The sequence below is a fragment of the Neoarius graeffei genome, chromosome 10 (genome assembly GCF_027579695.1).
Source record: "Neoarius graeffei isolate fNeoGra1 chromosome 10, fNeoGra1.pri, whole genome shotgun sequence".
Classification (NCBI taxonomy): domain Eukaryota; kingdom Metazoa; phylum Chordata; class Actinopteri; order Siluriformes; family Ariidae; genus Neoarius; species Neoarius graeffei.
This window is the reverse complement of record NC_083578.1, coordinates 43800459-43808557: the sequence shown is the minus strand read 5'-3', so window position 1 is coordinate 43808557 and position 8099 is coordinate 43800459. Positions and strand designations below refer to the sequence as shown.

Below are 8099 nucleotides of genomic sequence, written 5' to 3'. Positions count from 1 at the left end.
ACAGGTGGTAACAAAACAATAGAATAATGTTTGTAAAGTCTATTACATTTTGAAAATTGCATGAATTTCGATAAACACCTACTTCATGAAGATTTAAAGTTTGTATGTATTTTTGGGATACTGTGTATTATGACGGAATGCATTTTTGATTCATGATCATTTAAACTGGTGCCATCTTTGCCTCTTGCTTTTGTTCATTGGGGAAATGGTATTGAAGAGTGTGGGTATCCTTAGAACTTAATCCTCATACTGCAATGTTGTATTTATCATGCATAAATAGCACCAGAATGTCCAAACTATCCCTTTAAGTAGTCATCATTCAAATTATCACCTCACCAATTCTTCTTTTATTATTTTTAGAAAATGATTCTGCATGTGAAACTACCAGAAAACAGAGTGAAGAAGTTGCGATTACCAGAGCTCCCCGACTCTGTGCAACGTTTAAAAGAAATTCTCCAGGAAGAACTTTGGCTGAAAGAAAGATTCCATTTGCAGTATGAGGATCCAGAGTTCGGAAACAAACTATGTGACTTAGAAGATATGTCAGAGCTCCCACCAGAGAAGGCAACGTTAAAAGTCATTGATGCTTCAAGCCCTGACCCAGAGGGATCAGATGTGTCATTGTCTTCACTGGATACTGCATCGCCTCCAAGCTCATCTGAATCCCCCAGAACAACTGTAAGAGCTGGTAGGCGGTCCTCTGCATGGCCTTCTCCTTTTCCAATACCAAGCTTCTCTTATGATGTTGAATTGCGCCTTCAAAAGGCAAATGGTATCTACAACGACAATGGTACTCTGCTCGACGTCACCAGAGACATCAAGAGTGAATTCCTTGATAAAATTGCACAAGCCGTGTTTGAGTTGACTGCATATCCAGACAGGTCAGAAATAGATTCTGTAGCAATGGCTCTGGTCAACAAATATCCCTGTCTCCGTGAACCAGGCAGTGGAAATGGGTGGAATGGATGGAGAATGAGTATTGCGTTCAAGATTGGAAATTACCGTCAAAAGCTGCGGAATGCCGGCTGTGAAGAAGTTAAAGTAAATGAAAGGAGGGGAAGCCGTGAAGAAGGTAGGCCCAGCTTAAAAAAAGCAAGGAGAGCTGAAGTTCATTTCCTCCCTGACCAGCCCGCTGGACAAACTCAAGACGCTATGGAAAAAGACAGAGAGGCACTGACAGCAGAGATGGAAAAAAGGAGTCCGAACATGACGTTTATTAATGACGCTATGGATCGTACGTTTCCCTTGAGGAGGAAGGAAATAGTTGACCAGGAACCCGGTGTTGATCTGGTGAAGCGCAGATGGCCAGCACTTTTCATGGAATACCAGGTTAGTCTGTGTCGCATGTTAAATGTTACTGGAGAGAAGGGAAGAGAAGTCACCCAATCAAGCTTCGAACCCTGGTCTCAAGGGTGCCAAACATGTGCTCTGACTGCAACGCCAAAGAGCCAAGCTTATTAATATGGCGGTCAGAACACATATTTGGTATGCTAGACACCCTGGTACAAAGCCGAGTGGGGTGACCTCCTCTCCCTTTGCCAGTTACACTGCTTCCAAAACCTTTTTTCAAAACCATCCATCTTGACATGCACATACTGTCCAACTTAGTAATGTTTCTTTCAAGATCTCACACACACTTTCATTCACATTCACAAAATCTTTACTAACCTTGTTGTTTTCACTGTATTCCTCTACAGGTGAATTGTGAATTTCACAGAATCACTATGGTTGACCTGCAAAGAAAATTCCTTGGTTTCCTGGAAACTCACACCCCTAAAATCCTGAAGATGTATCGAACCAGAAGAACACACTTCGGTGAGATGCAGAAACTCCTTGACTCGTTGGATAAGGAGGTAAGAAGGAAGACATGTAGTCAATGTAGTTTTTCTTGTCTCTCTCAATCTCCCCCGCTTTGTGAATGATGTTAGTGCTTTTGGGAGGGTAGTGTTAATGGTCAAAGATGACAACAGTCAAAGACAACGGATTATAACAAACATGAAACTTTACTCAGTCACTCAACAAAAAAACATTCTAACGTAGCTGAAGGTGTTGTGCTCTTCACATCCAACTTGGTAAGCTTGTGAGACAATTGCTCCCAACTGATGCATAGTGTCTTTCATTTTATTGTACAGTACCAATATAGAGAGGCATCTGCTAGGCCATAAATGCACTTCTTCCGACTCCACAGAAATCCTTGCCTCTGAGCCTCTACCGGTGGACGAATGTAGATGTTTCAAGTCAAAGACGACACTGTGTAGCTGTATGTGTAACAGTGTATGTAAGTGTAATATGTTTGGTGAGAGGGGCACGGGGGTGAGTGTGTCTTGGTGGAGAGGGGCACGGGGGTGAGTGTGTCTTGGTGGAGAGGGGCACGGGGGTGAGTGTGTCTTGTGGAGAGGGGCACGGGGGTGAGTGTGTCTTGGTGGCATGTTGTGATAGCAGTAAAGTATGTGAAGTGCAGTTTTGTTTGTGGGTGGGGGACATGCTGTCACATATCCACTCATACACACATTCATTCACTTTCTCTCTCTCACACACACTCTTACACAGTCACTCTTGACTTTCATACACACTCATTCATGTACTCACTCACCCAATCCCTTTCTCTTGACTCACTGACATGCACAAACAGTATGCAAATCAGTTTCGCCTCTTTCACTGATGAATGCTGATGGTCTCTGTCTCTATCTGCCGCCCTCTCCAGACATCTGACATCTCTGGACACAGAAAAGCTGTAGCCCTCAGAGGACTTCCGCTCTTTGTCAGGGATTATGGAGCAGAGAAGATCCTGAAAACATGCTTGGTAAGTACATGTTTTACAGGTGTATGGATATTCTCATTCACCTGGGTTTTTTTATATCCTTGAAACATGGAGCGTCGGGGATATTATGGTTTTGGTCCGACCGCTGCTGTATATTTTTCGTATTAACACGATAACTTTTGAACAGGTGGACGGACGTGGCTCAGATTTTGTATGCTGACACTCAGCAATAGGGACATGGACTAATTCGATTTTGGAGGCCTACGCTTTCAAGATGGCCGACTTTCAAGATGGCCGACTCGTATATTTTTCGTGTTAATGCGATAACTTTTGAATGGGTGGATGGATTAAAGTTTAGGGCACATCCATAGAGTTGCAATGGCAGGAAGATGTTAGCAGCAGGAAACAGTTGTGGTTGGTGCAGTCAAGGTCTTTACTTTAGATCTTTTATTTATGTGAAAAACCTTCAAGAAATATAAATATAGAGAGAAAACACAACAATTATTTAGTTAATGTGCGAAAATGCAATGGTCTTGTGCAAATATGCATGTACAAAATATACTATGCCAATGTACAAATACGCCTTAAAATATTAATGCAGAAATAGACTTGTATGAAATTACATTTTACACTACAAGCCAGATTAAATATGACATTGTAGAAAAATAGAATTACTTTAGCACACTTTAAATTTACAAGGGAATAAACTACCAAGAGAAGAGGCATACAACTGGCCTACACAAACCATTTCAGAATCAGACTTTATTGGCCAAGTATACTTTTGTATACAAGGAATTGGTCTTCAGCTGAGCTCTTTCTAAAAACAAATGGGGTTTCTACAAAACGGAACTTGAAGCGTGACGAAATTTGACACACCTTTCCTTTCGGCCGCTGAGCAATTTAATCAGCGCTCACCTGTCATTCTTTGGATCTCGTGTCCTCTGCTCGCATGAACTGGTTTCTGCTCCGGCAAATCTTGTCTCTGCTGGCTACCGTGGAGCTCTACCTCCATGCGTTGGACTCCGACCTCAATGACTTCATCCCCACTTCCCAGCCTGGTCCTCCGTCTTCTCTGCCCAGTGAGCCTCCCTGCTGGCTCTCCCACCTCTACTCACCCACTCACCAGGGCTCCGCTTCCCAGCCAAGCTCTGCTGCTCCTCCACCCCGCGGACGTCCCCGCCAAGGACTCGCCTCCCGCTCGCCAGGACCGCGCCGACCGGGCAACTGCCCCTCCAGCTTCCCCTCGCCGCGGCTCCACCTCACGTGCGTGGAAGTCACCCTGGTGGCTTCCCGCTGCCTCAGCACTGCGGGCGTCTGAGCCACAGTCCCAGCTAAGCGTAGCGGTGTGCCAGGTCTTGCCACGCTTCTTCTCCTGCCCCATTCTGCGGGTCGGTGCACTCCTCGGCGTCTTGTTGGAGCCCCGCCTCGCAGGTCCACATCGCCGACACAGTCACTTAGCTCTGGGGTGAGTTGAGGCGTCAGGGGATTTGCTTCTCATCTGCACGGAAGGATACCCTTGTCCACCTGCTCCAGAGGGATGATTCTGGCTGCCTGCTTCTGCCATCCACTGTTGGTTTTTTCTCCTCTGCTCCTCCCCTTCTCCAGGGATGACTGAGAGCCAGGCTAAGGCTGCCTCCTGCTCTCTCCTGCCTGCGATTCCTCCGCGCCGACCGTGCCTGGTCTCGACCCTCCTGCGCGGCTGTCTGGGGCCTGCCGGTCTACTGCTTCCTCGTTTGCGGTGGCATCCCAAGTGCCCGCCCTTGATTCCCCAACGCTGCTCTCCTTGCTGAACCAGGGTGCTGTGCCGCTGCCTCCCTCCGCGGCGACCACCTAGCTGCTCCCTACCCTCCCCCTCTCCATCCCTCAGTCTCAGACCGCATTTGCCCCTGACCCCCACCCACGCAGATGCCCGCGGCACCCACGTTACCTTTCCCCCCTTCAATGGAGCCGTGCCACCACCCCCTGCCTAGTTTCAGCAGTGGCGTTCTCCAAACCCCCCTTCCCTGTGTATTGCATTAACCCATTGGGGTCGCTACACGAAAGTATTCAGGAAAGAGGCTCATCGTTGACCTCTCCGCTCCCCATAACGGTCCCCAAGGAAAAAGTTGACCGCATCATCATGATTATTTACGGCTTCTTGGCTTGTCCAACCCAGACTAAGCACAACCTCCTGTCTTTACTCGGCCATGTCAACTTTGCTATCCGGGTCACCCCCCAGGGCAGGGCTATCATTTCCCATCTTTTGATGGCCGCGCACTCCATTCTGGCCCTGGAAGATTCCGTTTCGCTCGACGGTCAGTGCTTTCGGGATCTGGAGATGTGGCACCTGTTTCTCCTACAATGGAATGGCTTGTCCATGTTGTACGATGACCGCGTTTCTCCGTGGAGCTCTGCCTTTTCATTGATGCCACACCCTCAGACGGGTTCAGCAGCTTTTACGACGGTCACTGGTTCACCAGCTCATGGCCCCTCGAGCTCACCAACCTGCCCCCGGATGTGGCTTCCTCGGCGGCGTTCAAGGTCTACCCCATGGTTGTCACCATGCTGTCCGTGCTCCTGGACCCTTCTCTGCTATGCCCCAGTAGAGAAGGGTACTACTATGTGTTAGCTTAGACTTCACAATTCCCGCCATGCGAGCTCGATACCCTGTTTAGCACTAGTGATCACTCCAGCCAGCACAGGTGGCTCTCCAGCAAGACCTGGCTGATCCAGAGAAGCGCACTTAGCCCTATTATGCCCATATTGCATATTCTCCGAGCTCGAACTCTCGCTCTTCTCGGGTGCTCATGTCCTGCTGTGACCCGTGTAGCACTTTCTGATCGCCCGGTGCGCACAGGTAGTTCTCCTCTGAGACCACTCGATCAAGAGAAGCTCTTAGAATGTATGCATATATGTCTATCCAAAATTCGGATGGTGAACTAGTAAAACAACAAAAGTACGTTCAGTGGTGCAGAATCTTGTGGTCAGATGGTGGTGACCAACTTATTGACTCTTCAGGAGAGTGATGGAAGTGGGAAAGAAACTGTTCCTGTGCCTGGTAGTTTAGGTCCGCAGGGATCTGTAGCATCTACCAGAGGGTATGAGGTTGAAGAGTGTATGTGCAGGGTGTGTGGGGTCTTTGACGATGTTGTCTGCTCTCTTCCTGATCCTGGCAGAGTACAGGTCCTGTAAGGAGGGCAGGGGCCCCCAATTATCTTTTCAGCCATCCCGACTGTGCACTTTTAGCCTGATGCATCACCCTTGACACTTTGTGGAAACCGTCTGAGCGCACAGCACTGGGATTCGCTTGGGCATAGCCTAGGTTTGTTCTGGATTTAAATTCTCGATGTTGGGAATCGTTGCCAACACAATGCATGGCTTTGTCCGTTCTCTAATCTACTGCTTTGTTTACTGCTGTGCTGAACAGCAAAAGACGCTTGAGTTTCGCTTATGTGTTACTTGGACTTCCGGGTCATGGTGTTCTAGGAATCCCTGACGTAGTCGCGAAGTGAAATGAAATTGAAATGGAGCACTAGGTGGCGCAGCCTGGCTAGTGCGCTGTATTCTGCATCTGTCCTTTTTAGTGGCTGACCCAACCCAGACGGTGATAGATGTGCCAAGGATGGATTCGACTGTAGCAGTGTAGAAGATGACTCACAGCTCTCTTGGTAGACCATATTTACTCAGTTGGCTCACAATGTACATCCTCTGCTGAGCTTTTTTGAGGATGGTGTTTCCCATGAACTTGATTGAGTTCACCATTGATACTGGGCTGTTTCATATTGTGAGGGGAGGCAGTACTTTGGGGTGCTTACTGAAGTCCACAACCATCTCCACAATCTGAAGTGTTAAGCTCCAGGTTATGTTGACTGTACCAGAGCACCAGTCTCTCAAACTCCCGCTGATATGCAGTTTCATCACCATCATCACCTGCTAGAGTTGCACTCTATGCCCATCTGCAACTCACATCACTTGAACATCTACTGAGAGATGTGATACTAACGGCAAGGACTATTGATACTAGGACAGGTCATTCACATCAAAACGTGTAGTATGGCCCAAAGCTCACTAGAGTGGCCACACCTCCAGTCGTCATGGTAATCCTGGCAGCCATCTTTTGTATGTAGACAGTTGCTCTGCAGTCCATGTAAATCAATGGAGAAACGACCTGTCTCTTTCAAGAGTTGGCTTAATACTGTAAAAAAAATCCATTAAACAAGGACAGTATTTGAAATGCCTGACTAAATAACTGTTGTTTTTTTTTAAGAAAAAAATATAATAAGTCATATGATTTAGGTAGATATTTAGCCAGGTATTTCAAATAGTTGTGTCAAAGGATATTTCCACAGTTTTGAGTCAGTCACTTGTTGACAGAGGTGGGCCCTCTCTCCATTGATTTACTCTGACAGCCCAGCACAGGTCTACCTACAGAAGATGGCGGCGACACTGGCCACCTTCCGGTACTGTCAGGCAATGACATGTCCACTCGTGTTTTATACAACCTATTTGGTACGGCCATGGACACTATTTTTAAGGGAAAAGTGACCCAGACCGTAGATACATGTCTATGACCCAGACACATTGATCTCGCCACGAATTTGGTCACATGGTTCATGAAATGAACGAAAATTAAGTTTTTGGGTCTCCATAATCCAGATGTTCGGCCAGATTTGACCATATATGGTGACTTATTTCGGAAGCCATTTTTCAGAACAGCTACCTGAGGTGAGGTGTTTTATTATATCTATGACTACCTGTCACCATAATCCCCCTAAAATGGCATCCAATGCACCCCTATGTCCCAATGGAGGGGCCCATGGAACAGCATTCCGTACTACACGTTTGGCAATGCATTTCCTGGCCAGTAAGCCGTCTTAGGATCTATGGCCTTTGCTAAGGGTTCTCGAACACCTTGACATGTGACTCCTTGGTCAACTGGTGAAGGAAGGGTCTAGAGAAGTATATACAACCACTAGATTCCCTCATACCAACCAGAAAAGAAAATGCTCCTTGGAATAGAGTGAAGAAGTCCAGATGCCTACAACTAAACTTTTTTTTTTTTGCCTTGTTGCTCAACAGAACACTGATCCAGAAGAACAACACACCAAAAGTGTGAGAATGGCAGTCCTGACTGTGGTTGAGGACGATGGCGGGGCTACAGCTTCACCTCACGTGGAGGACTTTGCAATAGTGCTTGAAGAATGTGTGGTAATCCACAATATTAAGAATTTGCCTTCTGCGTTTTCCTTATTTTTTGGATTGTTATATGTGCTAAATTTCCAGTACCCCAAGGAATTGAAGTACACGTGTGAAATAATTCAGAAAGTCTTTCTTGGTCTTGGGGATGACTGCTCTTCCA

The 8099-nt window shown here is 46.9% G+C and overlaps 1 long non-coding RNA gene across 1 annotated transcript; it reads left to right on the top strand.

Moving 5' to 3' along the window:
* The first annotated feature begins 1816 nt into the window (after positions 1–1816).
* Positions 1817–7896, top strand: LOC132892506 (uncharacterized). The gene is made up of 3 exons (XR_009655444.1): positions 1817–1853; positions 2705–2803; positions 7820–7896. It is a non-coding gene; the product is annotated as an uncharacterized LOC132892506 (long non-coding RNA).
* Positions 7897–8099: the final 203 nt, after the last annotated feature.